The sequence below is a fragment of the Squalius cephalus genome (assembly GCF_949319135.1).
Source record: "Squalius cephalus genome assembly, chromosome: 9".
NCBI classification, from domain to species: domain Eukaryota; kingdom Metazoa; phylum Chordata; class Actinopteri; order Cypriniformes; family Leuciscidae; genus Squalius; species Squalius cephalus.
The window spans coordinates 22,487,043-22,509,610 of NC_137130.1; the positions used below are offsets into that span (position 1 = coordinate 22,487,043).

General features: G+C 38.9%; 1 protein-coding gene across 4 annotated transcripts in view; it reads right to left on the minus strand.

Annotated features, from left to right (window-relative positions):
* thsd7ba (thrombospondin, type I, domain containing 7Ba) overlaps nt 1-22,568 on the minus strand; it is a 308,878-nt gene that overhangs the window by 219,488 nt on the left and 66,822 nt on the right. For 2 of the 4 annotated variants that reach the window (XM_079882074.1, XM_079882076.1), the window contains exon 1: nt 9,253-9,430. The exons of 1 other annotated variant lie outside the window; for it this stretch is intronic. The gene's annotated coding sequence lies outside the window, so the exon portion shown is untranslated. Of the gene's footprint in view, nt 1-9,252; nt 9,432-22,568 lie in introns of those variants that run through there. One more of the 4 variants, XM_079882079.1, reaches the window with a different exon arrangement.

Here is a 22,568-nt window from a genome sequence, read left to right on the forward strand (position 1 = left end):
CTCCCCTCCGTCTCGTTCACTCGGATGTACGTCATTGCTTACGTTGCACGATTGCCCACTACTGGCGGAAACTGCAATGGGCTGAATTGGAACGTCCTAAGCACTTGATCACTTGGAATCAGCTATGGAGTTGATTTATTATTTAAAAATAAAAATCTCTTTAAGAATTTGTTTAATGCAGCATCCAGATATATATAGGTGTGTTGGGTAGTTTCAAATTAAAAAAATATATAATTAATATATCAGAGTTGTGTGTTGTGGTGGTGATTAGACAAGATATGTAGTGACGTCACAATCGTACTGCATTGTGGGACATATAGGTGCCTGAAGTTAACATATGAAGTAGACTCGCTCCCTTGGTCAAAATCGAGGGAACGAGGGTCTGTCCATATTAACTTCCCTCGTCCACTTCACAAAGTGGAACGCACTTCAAAATGGCGGCAGGGATTCCCCGAGGGGAAGTTCGCATGTGCATGTCTAACTGGACTGGAATGCAGCCAATGACATCAAACTTCAACTGTTTCTTGAGCACCAAATCAGCATTTTAGAATCATTTCTGAAGGATTATGTGACACTGTCGCTGTTGAAAATTCAGCTTTGCTTTCACAGGAACAAATTACATTTGAAAATAAATTAAAATAGAAAACAGTTATTTAAAATATATATATATATATATATATATATATATATTACACAATATTATTGTTTTACTGCATTGTTGATCAAATAATTTAATACATAATAATCAAACGAATCTTCAATAATCCATGTCAACTTGGCCAAAATCCTCAATCTATAAATGCATTTGACTTGCTACAATAATATGCCAATAAGTGATGCAAATGAATTACTGATTTGGGTAACACTTTATTTTAAGGTGACGTAGTTACATTGAACTTACTCAAATAAGAACTGAGTAATATTAATTAACTACCGGTACATGTACTTACTATAGAGTAACAGTTAGGGTTAGGGTTTGGTTTAGGGCTAGTTACTTGCAATTATGCATAATACTGTTATTACAATAGTAAGTACACATAGTAGCATGTAGCAGCATGTAGCATGTTACCCTGATTTGTGTTCTGAATATCAGGCTATAGAAGATAATACATTGTGCCTCAGAATGAATTTGTTTCCAAAAAAGAGTGCATTTGTTGTATCACTGATACAAAAAAAAAAAAAAAAAAGACAATTTAGCCTTCAGAATTATTCAATATTCAATAACATCTAATCTGGACAGACATATACTTCCGCTACTGACAAGCTTTAAGATGTTTTCATCCTGCTTCCAAAGCATTTTGACACTAACATTACTTGCGGCACCCAATAAGATCAAGAGCTCAGGGATGCAAAGCAATTAGACAATAAATGAGAATGTGGTAGAATGCAGCCGCTGAAAAATGATTATTCTCTGAGCATCAGGGAGCTCCGTTGAGTGTCTATGATCCTGAACTAATAGAGGTTACGGACACACAGGGCTTTACGCAGTTTCCAGTGCATAAAGGTGACTTTTCCCCAGTGTCTTGACTGCTGAATTCAGTGTCAGTGGATGGATTGTAGGGCCTTTGGCTTAGGCCAGGACATCCCTGAACCAATAAGAATCAATAAGCAACTTACTTCACAAGGCCCCGCAAGATCACGTCTCCACCCGCCTTGCCATTAGCATGCCGACGTCTAGTGAAGGTAGTGGGGGAGTGATGCAATTGAAATGTGTGGAGCAGACTGCAGATCTAGTCGTGCAGCTCTGCTCTCCAGGGTAATTGCTACCAAGACACCTAGCACAAAGAGATCCACACACAAATACAAGCACACACTACTGTTCTGTTCCAAAGTCTAGTGAGCCACCAAGGTACTGTCTACATAGACAGCTACCTACTAAAGCAGCATTTTAACGATCATGGAACCTAATAAGTGACCAATTTGGACACTCTACATGGGCAGAAACACTAATAACAACTCTCAAATTATATCATGAAGACTGCTAGCTAACACTGCTAACTATATTTTAATACAGGAGCTTGGGGGTCAGCAGAAAGATTAGGAGAAAAGAAAAATCTCTAAATGTTTTTTTAGGGTTCGAGCCATAGCCGTGTGGGGAAGTGCTCCGACATGTGGTGCAGTTGCACTTTGGGCAGCCTGAGTTCGAGTCCCGGCTAGTGGTCCATTCCTGGTCCAATTCCCCTCTCTCCTCTCTTGTCTAAATAAAGGCGATATATATATATATATATATATATATATATATATATATATATATATATATATATATATATATATATATACACATATATACGGTATATATATGAATTATTATTATTATTTATTTTTTTATTTTTTTTAAGAATTTTAAAGTTAACATGTTAACATTAAATATGTTTAACAATTTTTAACATGTTTTTTTTTTTTTTTTTGAATTAAAATTATTGTAAAAAAAAGAAAAAAAGAAAAAAACCTTTACAAATAAACCTGAATTGAAAACGAACTCTGATATTACTCTGATGGTGGGCAGAAAAAAAGATAAGTTGGCTTTCTCACAAAGTATAAATTGGGTCTTTATATTTGAAAATATATAGCAACCTTTATATTTTAGAAAGGGGGTGTTTTTGTATGAAAAAACCTCTGCTCCAAACAGTGTAAAAAAATATATTTCTCCATACAATCAATTTTTAATTAGACTATTTTTTTTTTTTATAGATTTTTTGTATTAAATCAAATATCCCCATTTATAAAATCAACAACTTTTCTCACCTTGTCCATTTATTTTTTCACTTAGCTCAGCACAATGTGTTCTGGGGCTCCTTTTAGGACTTATGTAATGCTGATGTTATGGTTCCTTACAATGCTGCCTCCATAGGCTGCTTACTAGGTTTTAGAACTGAAGCATCATGCATAAGGCAAGGCAAGTTTATTTATATAGCACATTTCATACACTATGGTAATTCAAAGTGCTTTACACAGAAAGGAATTAAAATAATCACAAAATAAAAGCAAGGAAAATTAAAACAGTAATAAAAGTAATTAAAAGAGATATAAAAATTATACAGTTATAAAAGGAATTAAAAGAGTAAAAAGATGATAAACACAAAGGCTGTACACAATGCACACACAATGCATAAGGCTGTGTGTCACAAATCCATCATTTAAAAGAGGTTGACCTTCATTTTATGTCTCTGGGACTCCCCTGATCTGTTGGTCAGAGGGCATGATGGGATGGGGAACTCTGGACACCATGACTGCAATCTTAATGTTGCTAGGCAGCACATCTCAGCCTAGATTGACACACACCTACAGTACAGCTAGAGCGAAACCACCCCACGCCTCCAGATCCCTCTGCTATTAATTATACAGGGCTGGCGACAGCGTGCCACTGGCAGGCCGACAGCATGGTGGACAAACGTGATCTATGAATCGGGAAAAAGTGACGCCACCAAAATAATTCAAATGCAACCTTGTGTGTTAACTGTAAAAACCCAGAGATTGCTCTGTCCTGCTTAATTCGAGCAGAAAATTGTGTTTGATAAACTATAGTGTAGGGAATTGTTGATGCATTAAAAGAACCAGTATTCAATAGTAGTATTCAATATAACAGTTAGTTACGGTCCTTGAATTTGATTGGTGGAGAAGCATTCCAAAAGTGCTGATACACAGTCCAACAGCACTGGGACTTTCACTGTTCTTGACAGACTGTATAACTAATCAATGCTGATATTAAAAGTATACTAGTTTAAGTTTACTAGTAGTTCATCTAAAATAAAATAAATAAGTGAATCAATGAATAAATTGTTTTACATGCTAAAAGTGAATGCAGGCATTCCTTCAGACAAGAATTCAGACAACATTATAATGTACCATATTAAAAACTCCACAGTATTAATTACAAATGATTACATATGTTGTTGAATTATTTGAGTTTTTAAAGATTAACATCAAGTGAGTGTTAGATGACAGCAAACAATCTAAAATGTAAAAATATGAAACATGAAGATAAACAGTGAATTTTCCAGTATTGTCTTATAATGAACTAAGTAACTAAATATATAATAACTAGCCAACTAAATTGAGATAAAAAATGATTAGGCACCACAACATTATGATGCACAGTATGAAAAATGTATATTCATTTTGAGATTTGCTAGATTGCTTTTAACAGTGTTGTTAAATTATTAGTGTTTTTAAAGATCAACTTAGAGTGTATTAGATGACGGCAAAGGCCATTTTTACATTTTCTAAATGTAAAAAATGGGGACATGAAAAATTAAATATCCAATATCGCTCAATACTGATAATTTAAACTTCATTAATTCATTCATTAATATATAAAATCAGCCATTTGAAATGCTACAAATGAATTTAAGTACCACATTATAATTTATAATAATGTATAGTATTAAAAATGTGGGGTTACATTCAACAGTGTTATTAAATTAAAAAATAAACACGATTTAAAAATTTTACTTTAAGTACATAATCTAAATGTAAGAATAGAGGACATGAAATGAATGAATTAAAAATCAAATATTGTCCGAGACAGACAGACAGACACAGAGAGAGAGAGAGAGAGAGAGAGAGAGAGAGAGAGAGAGAGAGAGAGAGAGAGAGAGAGAGAGAGAGAGAGAGAGAGAGAGAGAGAGAGAGAGAGAGAGATCAGCAGATAACCAATTTGGTACTGACATATCATGCATCCCAAGTATCTATCGAAAACACTCAAGTATTATGGCGATGAGTTCTGCACTTGCAAAAACCATTCAGATTTTCTTCATAAAAACCTTCAGGCTTCAGAGAAATTATCCCATCTCACAGATTTATGAGACAGCTGGGGGTAATATATCTTCACATCAGTAGGTTTCATTTAAAATGATAAAGCAATCTGTACCTTATACGCACTACAGAGGCAGCAGCATGTGTATAGGAGGCCATTAAAATGCACAGGAATCAGGCTGGTCAGTTCAGCTGTCATTGACAAATAGCTTTCCACATGCCTATTCCTTTCTTTTGTGTCGGCTAAAGCATCCATGCACAGATCCATTACAGAGAGATCTGAATATGTACATACGAAGCCTTCATCTTCCTTTCATCATCGTAGGGTAACAAGCAAAGCTATGATTCACAGACACACGCGCACACACACACACACACACACACACACACACACACACACACACACACACACACACACACAGGAGATTAAAAAAAGACCTTATGAGCAGCCTTTTTAGTTTGGATAGAAAAAAGCAAGTCTTTCAGTTCAAAGAGACATTCAAATGTCCTCTACTGGTCAACAACATCCTTCAGAAACACAATTAATCACCATATTCATTTTGGTTGCTCTGTGTCAGTTCCTAATACTACTTCAGGCCTCTTTAAAACAGAGATTCAGACGCAATAAACAAGCTCCCAGATGACATACAGTGCACTCAAACTTCATCAAGAAACAGTGGGAAAAAGGGAAAACGTCATTTCCTGGTTTCTGATGAGACCACACTTATCTGTACTTACACTTCAACATGCTCCGATTGTAAAGGTCATCAGAAGTTTGGGAGAAGACATACTCAAGCTAAGAGTGGGCTACGTAATCACCATAATTTTCATAAAATTGCACGCTTTTCCAATGACGGTTTCAGGAGGAACTTCAGAAAGACGCTAACAGACTTGAAAGATGTACAGTCCTGCTAAAGAATATATTCACAGATAATGGCTTATGTTCTTTCAAAGTTTCTCTCTTGTCTTGTCCTCAACTGGCTGCTGTGATTTTCAGATGAAGAATTGTGACGTTTAGGAGAAGCAAATAAGGAAGGAGAGCACGATCAGATGACTGATAGAGTGAACAGTTCAATCGATAAACACTGGAGAAGGTGCGCAACACTGTTTGCACAGAAGCCAGATGGAGAAAGCTGTTGAAACCTCATACGGGCTGAAATCATGTTCCGGGCCACCAGGGACACATCGTTTTTATCTGCGAGGGCGGGGGGGGGGGGTGGTGCGGACTCTGGCTTTCCTGGCATTCCTCGCCCATTACTGACTCACAGAGGAACCCATCTGCCAAGACCTTAAATGCTCCAATACATCTCAGCGATATGCGTGCAGAGATGTGTTCAGCATTTAATTCGAGTATTAATCAATTGCTTTCATCAACAGACGAATGAGATTTTGGGTGTCATGAACAAACAATGGCGAAAAAAAACAACAACAAATGGTTTCCACATGAAATGTATTTCAATGAAATTACAGCATGCTTTTGTATTAAGATCGAACACTGTCTTGTTTCATTGTTTCATGCTATGCTGCAACTTCAATCACTCTGTAAAAGCAAAAGGTGGAAACCAACTTGAACTTAAAGTTTTACCTTTACCAGAAGGATTGATAATCAATTAACAGACAAAGACAGAAGAAACAGCCGATTTTACTTGGAAATTATATTGCTCAGATGTTTCTCCTACAATACCTTAGGGGTGAAAACATAAATGAGCAAATTTTGACATACAGGTAAGAGCGTAGAGCCATAAAAATAATGTGAACAGAATAACTCGGATTGTTTGGTCTCAGGAAAATCTGATGAGATTTGATGTCGTTTGTATCATGGATTAGAAATGGTTCAAAAAGTGAAAACTGAAGCAGAATGTGATAGAAAACATGCATAAAAACCCTTTCAATTGTTCCAGAGTAAAAGCCTTATTTTTAAATGATGGTAACTGTTAATAAAAAATAAAAAAAAATCTCCAAACACCAAAGATCAAACACCAAAGATCTATTCACAGTGAACTTAAAGAAATGCATCATTTTTCTATTTGAATTCGCTTCCTGTGATGGCAAGGCTGAATTTTCAGCATCATTACTCCAGTCTTCTTCAGTGTCAAATGATTTGCTGATTTGCTGCTTAAGAAACATTTCATTATCAATGTTGAAAAGTGGGTGAAAACAGAAAACATGTTTTGTGGAAACTGTAAAACATTTTGTTCAGGTTTCTTTGAATAGAAACCTGAATTGAATATATTGTGACATTATAAATGGAACATTTATTTACTGTTTTTTGATCTCATTCTAACTGGTATTTTAAAAAGAATGTTGGGAAACACTTGTAAAAATACTGTTCCTACTCAGAATGAACCAATGTTTCTAAACCCTGGTTTGTATTGAAATCTCTGGCTTGTCATGGCAAACTTTGGTAATTTGGTGAAATTGAACGGACCAGTGACATGTCAAAATCTGAACCTCTAGAAGAGAAAACCATGAGATTACAGGGTATAGTGATACCTCAGCAAAAGTCTTGATCTTGATTATTCTTTATTCCTACAGACTCTGATCTATACATTCTCTACACTGCAAGCAAGTTAAATTACCCAATGTGACTAAACTAGACTGTTTCCAGTATAATCACTGAAGCGATCTATGCCGCAAATCACACTCTTCCACTGTAGACAGCTTTGTTGACTATAAGGGAAGCGCTAGTTTTATACTGATGCTGGCTCTCGGTGTTAACGGGATGTTAGAGTGATTCACAGCCAGTCTCTGTGCCTCAGCACAGTTAGGCCCTGAGCTCTCCATCTTATTTATATGAATGATTCAAGCCTACGAATATGCATCAGTCCACACCTGCCATAACTCTGCCTGATTCTCACACCTGAGACGCCAGAAACGACTACAAAAACAAGCAAGCAGCAATGAATACAAGCAGTGAGATACACCGTTTCTCAATTTCAGCTTTAATTTACAGCTCCGATCAGACGGAAAACAAACGGCACGGACGGATGTATATCCACTAACTCTGAGAGACAGGAGAGCTCAGCTGTGCTTGGTTAATCACAGTTAGAGATGGCTTTCAGGAGGGGAGGTACGTCTAGGTCTTGGTTGGCTGAAAGTCTTGCAGATAGAGATGATCAAACGTCTGATGGTTGATGCTGATTAAGGCGAAATGCTGCCGCAGAACGGAGCTCTTTCTCCACATGCCATCACGTGTATAAACTAAATACAAGACACACAGACATTACTTATGGAGTGTGCAGACCAAATGGTGCTATTTTCAGTTGGTGAGTTGAATTTATTATTCATCAGAGAAAGAGAACGTGTGAAAAAGATGACTAAAGTATCGACTTCAGCGCCTGTTTGTTGTCAGAGTTGCACATTTGCATCAAACTTGCAGTTATTCTGCCACAAAACTAATTTGCATGTGAAAAAAAACTTCAAAAGTTTGCAGCATCTTCAATATTTTAAAGAGCAGAACTCCCATTATATCTCAACACAAACAGGACATGTGGGCAGTACGCATATCTATATGCTGCCATTTCCATGTGTTGACTTAACTAAATAACACAAAGCAAATTCCCATCTGATATTTTGATATAAACTTTCCAGATTGTTGTACTCTGGAGAAAATGGGGCAAAAGCAATGCAGGTAATAGATTGCAAGGCTTTCATCTGAATTCCTACATGAAGTATGAATAATACTTTATCATCCTCTTCTTAAAGTAGGGCAGGTAAGCGTCAGTGAGTCATGGAAGTTCAAAGACATACTTCAACATCCAACTCTTGGGACAAAAATATAGCTAAAAAAAACAACAACAACAGCTCACAATATATCTGTTGATAGGTGAATTTTTGTAAATATTCAGCATTAATGCTCCATGCATTGACAGTTACAACTAATGACAACTACTGTCAGCTTTGAAAAACACCCTGCAGTAGACACACACCTTCCCACACTGTTGTCTCCTTCACACATAAAGGAATTGATCAGTCTAAGCACACCCCCTTGAACAAAAAGATGTGGGGACCCTGGAATGAGCGAGAGCCGGCAGGCACAAAACAGCGTTTATTGTAGTCAGGAGAAAGATAAAACATGCCGATTGCAGCGAAAGTCAGCACAAATCCCACAGCTGTCATTTTTACTTCAAGATTGCAGCATCTGAACAGTGATTTACCTGGCCGTGGACCGGACCACCTGAACCGGCATGTCTCTGAGACCACACAAAGTCACTCCATTCATTTGGAGCACTCCTTTAGTTATAATTCATACACTTGAGAAGAGCAGATCTCAAAGCTGCCGGTGTGACTCTCTCCTCTCGTCTCATATCAAAGTTTCCGTAAAATAAGCTCCAAGCCGCGGCACTTACATAAGAGCCTCCTCAGTTTCTCAGAGTGTACCTCTATCAGGAGAAACTCAAATCTAACTCCCACAAAATGGAAAATCAGACACAATTTAATGAGCATTCAGGCATCCTCTGCTAATCTAAAGACAGCGATGTAACATGCAAGTCTTACCTATGCTGATGCTTCCAGTTGACAGCCTGCAAAAGCAAGCAGGAGCGCGAGAATGTGTGCGTTCGGGAGAGAGAGAGAGAGGAGATAGCAACTACCGATGTGACAGCGCACAGCTCATTGCGCTCTTTTCACTGAGGGTGCTTGAGCTTGCGGAGGTGGTCCCTCTCACTCCTGTGACATCTGCTTCTCTCTTTAAACTCATTGGCTAAGAGGGATGATTCCTATTTAGCCAGCCCTGCTCCCCTCAAGTAACCCCCTCCCCTTCCAAACAATCTCTCTCTCTCTCTCTCTCTCTCTCTCTCTCTCTCTCGCTCTCTCTCTCTCTCTCTCTCTCTCTCTCTCTCTCTCTCTCTCTCTCTCTCTCATCTTTTCTTTTCCCTTCATGTTCTTTTCCTCATTTTCATCTAAACCCCGGTTCATTGCTGCTGTCAGAAGCCGTGGCACACGCTCGGTAGCCCCTCATTGAAGTGCAACACTATTGTTTTGGTCCCTTTTCACTGCCTGTCTGCATCCATAAGTGTCTTTTCGCTGTCACACTCTTTTTATGTTTCTATAAGGTTCCTCCACAATGCCTTGAGATCCTTTCAACGCTGACTTCTGAATAGAGGTTTGTTTTCAAAGTGGAAATGGCATAAAACGAATGTGGATTTAATTGTTCTAAAATGTTTTTGTGCACTGCAAACATCTTTTAAGTATCTTTTTGAAGCATTATAATTTATTTGTGCCTGCTGAAATTGTAAATTACCACATAAACTATACTTACAGGAATATTTATAAAGGCACAGATGCACAAGTGGTGACATTTTAATGTGAGGTGCATTTATTTTTAATGGAGCTGACAGCACACAAGATCTTTCGATGAGCAGTGCTGTCCATTAGCTCAACAGGACGTGCATTAAATTCACTGTACATTATGTGCATTAACCTCGATGAACATTATACGCCATTGAGAAGCATTTTCAGTTTCAGTGTTACAATTTAGTTCAATTTGTGGTTAATTATGATTCAATGCATGAAACAATTATGAATAATTGCATTATTGAGGCATTACCAACAAGTTCGATACTCATTAAGATACTGACATCATATTTATTGTAAAAACAATTGTGCAAGTAAACTTTTAAGTGTGGGGGAAAGTTAGTTAATTAGTTACAGAAGTTTGTGCAATTAATTTGTTATATTTTTAATCGATTGACATTCCCTACAATATGCATTACATATCAAGAAGAAACAAAGAATAACACTGATTTTGACCATAAATTAATTTTAAATTTAAAACACTATTGCTCATTTTGATTGCATTTTAATTTAGAATACATTAATGTTAGGCTAATTTATAAAACTACATTATCAAAATGTACAAACATCAACCAAGATTGATAAATGATGTAATGTTTTGTTGTTGTATTGTTCATTGTTAGTAAATGATACCCAAATGATGTATTATAACATTTTAGTTACACTTTACAATAAGGTTCAGTCCATTATAGAATGACAGTAATGTAGAGCAGTCAAATGTTCTTTGAATATCTCATTTGAATTGGTTTCAAATGCCTCAGTATTCGACACCAGAGATTTAATGATTTTAGAGCAATCGTTAAACTAACCATCCACTTTTCTTGTACACACAAATGTAGGTTGGACATTCTGCCTAATATCTCCTTTTCAGTTCTCAAAACAAGCCTAAAATGACATGAGGATGAGAAAATGGGGTCTAGTTTTGGGGTCATCAATCACTGTTTGAGCCATCTTATCGGAAAGGATTCAAGAGGTACTGGATGCCTATAACAGAACGAGAATACACACCATTAGCATCATAGCCAAATGAGGGTTTCATAATATAATTAGGAAATTTCCTCCACAGGCTTTCAATTTTTCCATGACTAGAGTTAGTTCAACACATTTTACTAGCTGAATTTCCTGGTAGACCACTTTTGAGTATAAAGGCTGAGTGGGACAAAAGCTGTCTGTTCTGGTAAAGAAATCTAAAGGCTTCTAAATATAGCAGAGCACCAGCAGAAAATAATGCAGAATGCTGAAGAGTCCAGAACTGCTCCCTAGGGAACAAACACTACATCCACTAACGACCTTTAGAGGAAATCACCATATTTAGACCAATTTAGAGTAAGCAATTGAAAGAGGGAAAGGGTTAGAAAAGAAAGCATTTGACGTATCTTTGTGGTCAGATTTCTTCAGTATACCCATTTGCATCTAGTCTGGGAAAAATCATGTAGTACATTAAAGCAGCATAGCTTTCCAGTTCAGAGTTTCACAAACAACAACTGCTATAAGTCATAAGAGGCTCTTTGATCTGCCCATTGTTTCTCATTTCGTGAGTAACACAGTAATTGGAAAGGTTGGCGATAACCCCCTTGAACTCCTGTCACTGTTGTTTGATACCCATCTGCTCTTTCAGCCGTTTTTGCTAAAGAAAAATATGCTGTGCTATAATTGGAACCTTCTCCCATGCCTTAGGAGGCTTCAACTTGCCATTTGCAAGTAGGACATGTCCCGGTGCCTGTTTGACAAAAGCCAATAGATAAAATGTAGAGGCGGTCGGACGTGCTGGGTACTGCCCAGCCATGATTACAGTCCGACTCAGCAAATTAACAAGAAGCTAAAAGAGACTACATGACACATGCTCTATCATCTATTACCAGAGTGTGTTGCTTTATGTGCAATAAGAATCTAAGTTTTAGTACAGAAACATCTCAGTTCCTATTATATCCTCTGTTCCCTGATGGAGGGAACGAGACACAGTGTCGATGACTGACAGAAGGTGTCGCACTTGGGAGCCCCAAACACCTCTGATACTTTGAGAAAAGGCCATTGAGAATTGGTGAGTGGAATTTGCATGCCACTCCCCCAGACATATAAAAGGGCATCACTCATTCAGTTTTTTGCTGAAGAGCCGAGACAGTGTCCCGGCCATTTTAGTGGGCAGTTCAGCATTGGGTCAAGAGGGACACCAAATCTTGTTCACTCCATCAGGGAACGGAGGTTACAATAGTAACTGAGACGTTCCCTATCTGTCAGTCACTTCGACGTGGTGTCGATGACTGACACTAGGGGTCCCCCGGAGGAAAAAAAACAGATGAACTGTGTTATGAGGTTTTTGGGGTGCAGATGTCAGGTAACAGGCACACTTGCAACATCGTAACCTACACAATGCCCCACGTAAGCCATATAGTCCTTCGTTCCACATGGGGACAGAGAGAACAGTACCAACCATGTCACTTCAGTCTGCCTTTTTGACCTTTTCTTTCTTTTAAATAAAAGCTCATAGCTGTGCAGATCAGATTTAGCGTTGGGGAAGTGCTCTTTCTCCTAGATAGGAGAAATAACTCAATGGTGACCACATACTGCCCTAGAGCCCAGGAGAATGCAACACTCTCGTGGAGTGTGCACGCACTCCTAAGGAGCATGGCATGCCATGGGCCTGGTATGCCAAGGCAATTGCATACACAATCCAATGGGCCATCCTCTTTTTGGAGACACCCTTCCCCTTTTGCTATCCCCCAAAACAGACAAAGAGCTGCTCAGAGCTTCTGAAGGTCTGCGTCCGGTCCAAGTAAACAGAGAATACCTGCAGGTCCCCAACCCTCCTGATGGAAGTGAGCGCGGTCAGGAGTGCCGTCTTCAAAGAGAGGGCACTTAGCTCTACTGACACTAAGGGCTCAAAAAGAGCACTATGTAGGCCTAGAAAGACTACATAGAGATCCCATGAGGAAATAAGGCATGGCCTAGGAGGTTTTAATATCCTGATGCCTCTGAGAAACCTAATTACCAGGCCGTACTACCCTAAAGACTTACCATTTCACTTGTGAAGTGCAGCTATGGCAGCCACATACACTTTCAAGGTGGAAGGGGACAGCCGGCCTTCAAACCTCTCCTGCAGGAATGAAATCCCTGACTCGACTGCACATCTATGTGGGTCTTCCCCTCGGGAAGCACAACAGTTAGCAAATAGACTACACTTCAAGGCATAGGCCTATTTCGTAGAGGGGGCTCTAGCCTGAGTGATGGTATCTATCACCACTGGTGATAGCTTACTCAAGTCTTCCGCATCCCGTCCAGGGGCCAGAGATGGAGGTTTCAGAGGTCTGGGTGCATCTGCCAGATTGTGCCCCGTCTCTGAGAAAGAAGGTCCTTTCTCAGGGAGATTTGCCAGGGAGGGGCTGTCGCAAGGAGCGTGAACTCTGAGAACCAAGTCCCAGTAGGCCAGTACAGCGCAACTATCAATACTTATTCTTCATCCTCCCTGGCTTTGCACAAAGTCTGTGCAATCAGGATAATTGGGGGAAATGCATACTTGCAATGGCCCCTAGGGCCATGCCGTCATCCATGCCGAGAGGGGCCTCGGTTAGAGAGTACCACAGTGGGCAATGGGAGAATTCTTGGGAAGCGAACAGGTCTACCTGCGCTTTGCCAAATCGACTCCAAATAAGCTGAACTGCATTGGGATGGAGTCTCCATTCACCCTGAAGCGTAACTTGTCGCAAGAGCGCATCAACTACGAAATTGACTTTGACTGAGATGTGAGTGGCCCACAGCGACTTTAGTCACGGCTGACTCCGGAGGAGGAGATGGCAGGCTGTAGGGCTGTAAGGGCTGTAGAAACTTCATCTCTGCTGTAGGGACAGGCTCTAATGCGTCCTTTGCCAATACGGCTGCAATTTCAGCATGCCTTCACCAATAGGACTGCAATTTCAGCATGCAGAGAACACCGCTGAACCTGGGCGGGTGCCTGGTACTTTGAATTGTGTAGCTGAGTCTGACTGTATTGATGAGTTTGCACGACGTGATGGCAAGTGCTAACCAAGTCTCCAAACTTCAAACTCACCACCTCTTGGGAAAGAGCACTTCCTCTCACCTCTGGGTAGCCCATCTCTTCAAAGCCTTCTTGGGGTTCTTAGCGCTCACCTGATGAGTGGGCTGTGTCGCCTTCCTGAGGGTTGTGGCCGGGCAGAGGGCTCAGGCTGCAGCGGAGCTAATGTGGCAGTCTCAGGCACTGATGTCTACGGAAGTGGCAATTCTAATCCTTTCAAACAGCTATAATTCGACAATGTGTTTTATTAATGTTAGATGCACACTGTATAGGTAATTATAAGTGTTATTCTTTGCTCAGTTCTCCAGCCACTTACTTTTATGGGTTTTACTTTTCACTGAGGTGACTCTCTCTCTTACCAGAAAAGAGAGTCGCGATCACAACATTGCCATGGTCATCTTCTCGCAATGAGGACATGAGCCATCCACAAATGCTGTCTCAGTCTGAGTTAGAACCAAACACATGAGACAGTGATCGTAACCATCCGAGGCTGAAAGATATCGACCGCATACAGAAACATACAGGCCGAAAGGCTTCTTTAAAAAGACGCTCTCTGTCTGTGTAGAGGAAAGCTGCTCTCTTAGAGGAAATCTGCACTCTTATGTTGCTGAAGCGCCCAGGGGAACTCTATCTGCGCTTATCCATGCACTGTTCGGAGACAGACGGCTCAAATGTGCCGTAACATCAGAAACTCTCTTCTTCCAAAGGTGAATGAAAATAGCTCATCTAGAGATGACACTCGCTTAGTTCCAAAGAACAAATCTGAGTGAGCGATACTCCCTTTCATACCCATCTGTCTGGGGGAGTGGCATGCAAATTCCACTCACCAATTCTCATTGGCCTTTTCTCAAAGTATCAGAGGTGTTTGGGATCCCAAGTGTGACTCCTTGTGTCAGTCATTGACACTATGTCGAAGTTACTGACAGATAGGGAACTACAGTGACACCTCTTAACCTCATAGCACATTTTGTTGCACATTTGGATTATTTAAGGCTCCTAAAAGTGCTCTTAAAATGGAATGTGCTAGTGTAGGACTGTGCATGTTCTCATGGTGTCATCAGCGAGTCAGCACTGTAAGCACCCCATGAGGTCATTTTTCTATAGCTGTAGAGAGAAGTCACTTGGTATTTCAGCTCAGGTGAAAGCTCAGCTCTGGCTCAAAAAGTTCTGCAAGCCCATGCCCGAAGATGGCAAGTCCTGAGAAACTGCCACTGAGTTTGAATGAGAATTATAATGCATAGAACATGCTATTATTTCTTTCTTCGGCAAAAGAAAATTGCACCCCGGCTACAATAAATTTTGGTTTATGTGTAAATCACAATTCTGCTGTTGTTTATGCATTCATACATTTCTGCTATGTAAATAATTCAGCATTTTTCTTTAGCTTATTCTGTTCATGGTAATATGAATAAGTTCCAATGACTGATTTAATGGTAATTTTCTTTTAGACAATAAGCAACTTTTGTACAGTGATGGGACACCACTTCATGTCATATGTTAAATAATTCACTCAAAATAAAAATTCTGCCACTATTTACTCCACCTCATGTTGTTGAACACATTTCTTTCTTCTGTAGAAAACGCGCTGCGCTGACAGACGTTGAAGAGACACAGTGTGCAAAGTGAAGTTACTAACAGCACTTTGCGTTTTCTGTTCTTAAACCTGTCTCCAATAATTTTGCTACCTGAAGATATCATCTCGGATCACGATTCCCTTGGGGTACAGCTGCGCTTACTGCATTAAGGACAACTGCTTCCTCGGTCGACTGGTGTTTGGATTTCATGTGATTTCTCATTGTGGTAGTGATATTATGATAACCCAGTTTCATTAATAATTGATTAAAAGTAATTCCATTTTGTAATATCATTTTCAAGTAATTCCAAACTTCGTGAGGCAGACGACGACATTATGTGATCAAATACAATCCACTTGTTAAACCCGCTCCACAGCGCCACCCAGTGCATTTAATTATAACTGCGGGAAAAAAAAGAAAAAAAATTCAAATAGTATTTTATTTTTCGAATAATAATTACAGATCGAATTTGTGCACATCCCTATTAAGATGAGACACGATATTTGTAGATGTCAATATTTTTAGATGTAAAAATATCATCTTTTATGTTCCACAGCAGAGCAGTAATGACAGATTTTTCAATTCTGGCTAAACTATCCCTTTAAATCTGTCTCCTGAATCCAAACCAGTTGAGAATCACTGATTTAAAGAACCCAGAATGCAACACACTGATCTGAAGAACCTAAAATAAACATCAAGCGCTGTAATGTCACCTCAGCTGTATAGCAAAAAAAAATCTAGAATTTTATTATAGAAAATAATAAAATTCTACACTGATTTATAACACTAATTTCTCAGTGAGGATCCATATTCTCTCTACTTTCAGGATGGTTGATATGCAACTTTCATATATCTTCACTTATTCCTATTGCTATAATAGACATTGTCACTGTGAAAGAAATATTCAATCACCTCAGATTGCGCTCAACTACCACAGATTCAGCAATGATCAACGCTGTAACTGCATCTTTAAAGTGTTTAAAGAATGTCACTCAATGTATAGATCAAGAGGTCTCTAGTGGATCACTGTCTCAATGATCATTAGGACAGGAGCAGAGGGGAAGATTTCACAAGATTTACGCTTAAATACAGATAGATTAACATAAAAACCCTGATTAAACTTTGAGCAATCAATGAGGAGAATTAATCACACTCAATGAATCCAGTTAATGTGCAACATCAACCACAATAACGTTCACCTGTGCTAGCTTTATAGTCAACCTCTCGCATTCTGAGGGTAAAAGCGACTGTAATAACAGCACAATGGCCAGGGAAACCTATTCTTCTATAATGTGAATTAAAGATGCCTCTTCCCTGCAAACACTAATAGCACCTGTTTCTTAATGTCTGTGCGTTTTAAGCAGGTGCTGCAATCCACAGACCTCCAGCTGTGCCACATATCACTCCTTCCTTCATTTGTGAGTCATAACAACTCCCTGTTTCTGTCGTTTGACACACCTACACTGAGATGAAGACATTTAAACAGAGGACGCCAGCAGAAGTCAGCAAAGGCAAGGAGTAGTTGTAAAATGTAAAAACATCTGTAAGGTTCAAGTACTTCTTCACTGACCCTAAATCTGAAGTGTGTTCATATTTAACTCATCACAATCATTTAGCATTATCATTAATGTTATTAAACTGGCCATTATTACAATGATTCATGAAAACAACTGACACTGTGGGTGATAAAATGACTTTGCAAGTCTCTTTTAATAAAACACCTGAGCTTGTTTGTCTATGTTATAAGATAAATTTCTTTCTGAAAAAGAATTATCGGTGAATTTATTCATAAATCACATCAGTCATTTGCACTCATTTGTGAAGTCATTTGTACTCTTTGCAAGGAGGAATTTTAAAAGCTCTGAAGCTCAAAAAGTATCAGAATATATTTAAAAATATATCCAGAATCATCCAAGTGCGATTAAACCATCATCTGTACAAATTTAAATGAGAATTTACAAGACTTTCCAAGTACCCCTTGGGAACATCTTAAATACACGTGGTTGGGAATCACTGCTCTTGAATATCCTGAATAACCAAATTAATCGACGTCTAGAGTTCTTTATCTTGACAGCTAGAGAAAAAATATATATTTTCTCAATCAAAGCCTAAGTGTATAAGCAAATCTTTCTAATTAAAGAATGCTCTGCTGTGAGCGTGATGAATAGCTTATCATTCATTGGGATATTAAACAAATCACAAAGCTGTTGACTTTCGCACAGCCATTGAATACTATCAGGGAGAACTGAATTTATCTTTGATCAGTATAGAGCAGTTTTGTCAGTCAGTGCTCAAAAATATTTCTTTCCTAAATTACAACACAGTGCTGCTATTTATCAGACTTATAGAATTATAGAATTATCAGTTATTTATAGAATAAGTGACCCATTTAAATGTGTGATTTATGTTTTGTCTGTGATATATATATGTGACCCTGGATCACAAAACCAGTCTTATGTTGCACGGGTATATTTGTGGCAACAGCCAACAAAACATTGTATGGGTCAAAATTATAGATTTTTCTTTTATGCCAAAAATCATTAGGATATTAAGTAAAGATCATGTTCCATGAAGATATTTTGTAAATTTCCCAACTTAAATATATAAAACATTTATTTTTGTGAATGGATGCAGCACTATCGCCAATAGAAATGGAGAACTTTAAAGGCGATTTTCTCAATGTTTCGATTTTTCTGTACCCTCAGATTCCAGATTTTCAATAGTTGTATCTCGGCCAAATATTGTCCTATCCTAACAAACCATACATCAATGGAAAGATTATGTATTCAGCTTTCAGATGATGTATACATCTCAATTTAAAAAAAATTACACATAAGACTGGTTTTGTGGTCCAGGGTCACATATATATATATATATATATATATATATATATATATATATATATATATATATATATATATATATATATATATATATATACTGTATATATACATATACACATGTTTTTGAAAGAGTCTCTTATGCTCACCAAGGCTGCATTTATTTGACCAAACATACAGTAAAAACAGTATGAAATATCAATTTAAAATAACAGATATATTTGAATATACTTTTAAATGTAACTTATTCCTGATGCAAAGATGAATCTTTTGTAACAATATAAAAGTATTTACTGTCACTTTTGTCACTTATCTTCACTAAATAAACATATTAATTTATTTTAACAGTTTATTATTACCGGTTAATAATTTACACTACCATTTGTATTTACTGTATTGTAATATAAATAATATATTTACTTGTTTTGCTGTAGTATGTTTGAAATTTTGAAATAGGCCTATAAATACACTTGCACCTCAGCTGCAGCCTGTGGCTTGTTGTATGCCATATGGGACGGTCATGGATTGACCACACATTCAACATGGACTTGAGTCCATATCCAATCATTTTGGGCCGAGACTTACCTGTGTTAGTAGATCTATTCACTGATGGCAATGAAAGCATTGGTAAGGAATGTAGTATAGCTCTGACCTGGACTAGGGCTCAGAAACAAAAGGAAGATGTTGAGGACCTGAGTATGTTACCTTACTTTGGGGCAGATTTGGAAGCTCAGCCAGGTAAGCTTAGGAAATCGAAAAGACAAAAAAGACTAGAAAAACTCCATTTTGCAGCAGCACCTGGTGAGGAACCTCTTGTAGAAGAGTGTGTGGGCCCAGTAGAAATCCCTCGGGAGATTGGGTTGTTGCAGCAAGAGGATTCAGTGGCTTAGGAAGAAGTACAAGATAATGACTCGACATCAGGTAGTTCGGGGAATCTGATGTTTATTAAAGATAGTGTGCTGTATAAGGGGAAGGGAATAGATGCCCGAATAGTGGTCCCCCAGAAGGCAAGGGATATTGTGCTTGAGTTGGGCCAGCCCTTTAGGAAGGCAAAAGACGTCAGCTCGGATTAGCCATCTTTTTTTGTTTGGCCAAATATGAATACAGATGTGATAGAATTTTGAAGAACTTAGTGCCAGAAGACTGCCAGTAGAGGTCCTCCTAGAGTAGGGTTGTGCCGATTCCGTAGCATTAAGATTTGACTTCTTAATGTTTATTTACAGGAAGGTCCTTCAGTCTTCTACTGGCTTCTCACCTTTGAGTTGCTATATGGCCGGGAGGTGCGAGGTCCTTTGTCCCTATTGAAGGAGAGCTGGATGGGAGGCCAGGAGGCCCCAGAGACTCAACATGTTCTCTCTTATGTTCTCCAGATGCGGGAGAAGTTGAATACCATGACTCGGCTAGCCCAGTCAAACCAAGTTCAAGCACAACAATGTCAGTGGCAATATTATGATCAAAAGTCCAAGGACAGAAGTTTTGAGACTGGAGAAAAGGTGTTGGTAATGTTACCCAGTGAAACCAGCAAGCTGCTCGCTAAGTGGCAGGGGCCTTTTGAATTGGCCCGTAAGCTTGGACCTACCACTTATGAGGTTGCCAACTCAGGAAAGTGGCGCTCACGTCAGGTACTGCATGTTAATTTGCTCAAGAAATGGCATGAGAGGCTGTCCCAAGTGGCAGAGGTGTGTATGATTCGTCAGGTCATACACACCTTCCTTCTCTTCCTTCAGCAAACACTGTCGACCTTGATCACCTCTCACCCCAGGGCTCCAGACTGCGACCAAATGGTCGCATTTTGCGACCAAAATTTAAGAGTGTGCGACTGAATTTTACATCCAGTCGCATATGTGCGACCAGTGTTTTTTTTTTTTTTTTTTTTTTCACATTAAACGTGGAAGGGCCGCGTCAATGAATCCAGAATGTGTGGCAGGCCAATGAGTGTGAGAAGAATAGGGAATGGCCACTGTAACTGGCTAATGTGTGGAAGGGGAGGGTCCTAGATATAATCGAGCGCGCGTAAACGTCCGTGGGAAGGAGACGGAGACATATATCAATGTCACAGACAGACACAGTCGGATGATGATTCAGAGTCAGAGGTTTTATTAGGTGATAAAGGCCCGAACCCACCATTTTCGGGAAGACTGGCTACGAGAATTCAGCTGGTTGAGGTACTGTAAGGTGACGAACTCCATGAGCTGCGAATGTTGCAGTCGCTACCCCAGAACTGAGGGGAAAACGAAGTTTGCCGACAGTGCAGGCACTTCGCAGTTTAAACACAATACGCTAGTTAGACACATCTCAGCCTCAAGTATAGAGTATGCCGTGACATGTTAATAAATCAAAACAAAATGAAAGTGGGAAAAAACTGCGCTACTCATTCTGCTTCACAGACCGTTTAATAGTTCGAACCAATAATAGACAGCGTAGAGCTCCTCTCGCCAGTCGCGGGCCGATCACGCGAAACAGTTACATCGTGGAGATCCAGTGAAGAAATCCATTGCGTTCGCGACTGAATTAATAACATTGCTGCGAGATCCAGTGAGAAACATTCAGATTTGACGCAGAATTCTCTGTTATAAACCATATCAGATCAAACAGCGCTGACGTGGAAACCAGGAGAAACATCGTGCCATGAACGAACAAGTTATAGAAGGCTTTAGGTCCACAGATCAGCAGCATTCACCATGGATTTAATGTAGTAATGTTATAACAGTAGCCTACACATCTTTTTCCAGCACTTCAAAGCTATAATATCATATTTAAATGTTATTTTTAATGTGTTGACCAAAACATTTTTTGTTCATCCTTTAAAGATTGTCCCTATTTATAAAACTAAAAGTTTCAAGAAGTAGGAAAACTCACACTTATATATATAAAAAAAAGATTAAATTACTATTGTAAACATAGCTGCAGAGGACGCTTATTGGCTATTTTCACTCCCTATTATCTATTTTGTCACTCATTTTGCTTTTGAATTAATATTAAGACATTATGAATGATAATAATTAAAGTTAACTTTATCTATACACCTCAAATTAAGCTCAGTGCTTTGTCATCCCACAGTGCTACCAAATACTTTCTGTAGAACTTAGTGCTGCTGCCTTCAAATGTTAGTCTGGAGCCCTGTGAACTTAAAATAAAACTGCACATTGTAATTTCTGTACGTTAAGTCTATTTATTATCAAAGCATTTGTCAGTAATACAGTTATCTTGGGGGGAAATGTGAATAATTGCATTGTAAGGTGATTTAAGGTGTGCCCCTAAATTTTCTGCTTGCGCTCCTAAAATTTTAAGTCAGGGGATACAGCGCTCCTAATAAAAAAAGTTAGTCTGGAGCCCTGCACCCCTTCAACAGTCACAGCTTCCGAAGATTTGTAGCATAGGATTGTGCCAAGAGAAACAAGGGGGCACCACTCTGATTCAACATAACATCACCTTGCATGAATGGGCTACCACTCGACGTAATTACTACCGTATTCCTGAACGTCTACTACCAGTGTTGAAGGAAGAGGTGAATCAAATGCTAGCTATGGGTATCATTGAGCCGTCTAGAAGTGAGGGGTGTAACCCAGTAGTCTTGGTACCTAAAAAAGATGGAAGTCTACGCTTGTGTGTGGACTTCAGATATCTGAATTCCATGTCCAAATTTGACTCCTATCCTACCCCACGAATTGACGACTTGATTGATCATGCAAAAGAGCTGACAGCCTTTAAAGGGTACATAACATGCACAGTTTCACCTAATCTCATGTTAATCGTGAGTACCTATAGAGTAGTAGTGCATCCTTAATATCTCAAAAAAGTGTTTAGTTTTATTATATTTAGAAAAGAAAAATACAGCTTTCCGATTCTCTCCGGAAAAAGCCGAGGTCCTGGAGGCGGAGCTATAGAGTCAAGCGGTAGTTCTTGATTTCCAGCAAAAGACAGAAATCTGATCCAGTTGTACTTACATGAATGGGGTCTTTTATCACTGGGACCGCTCCACGTTTTAATAGCAAACGATTTGCAAATCCAGCGTCGACCTGAGCCTTGTTAATAAAACATTCGTCACTGAAACGACCAGAACACACAACCGCA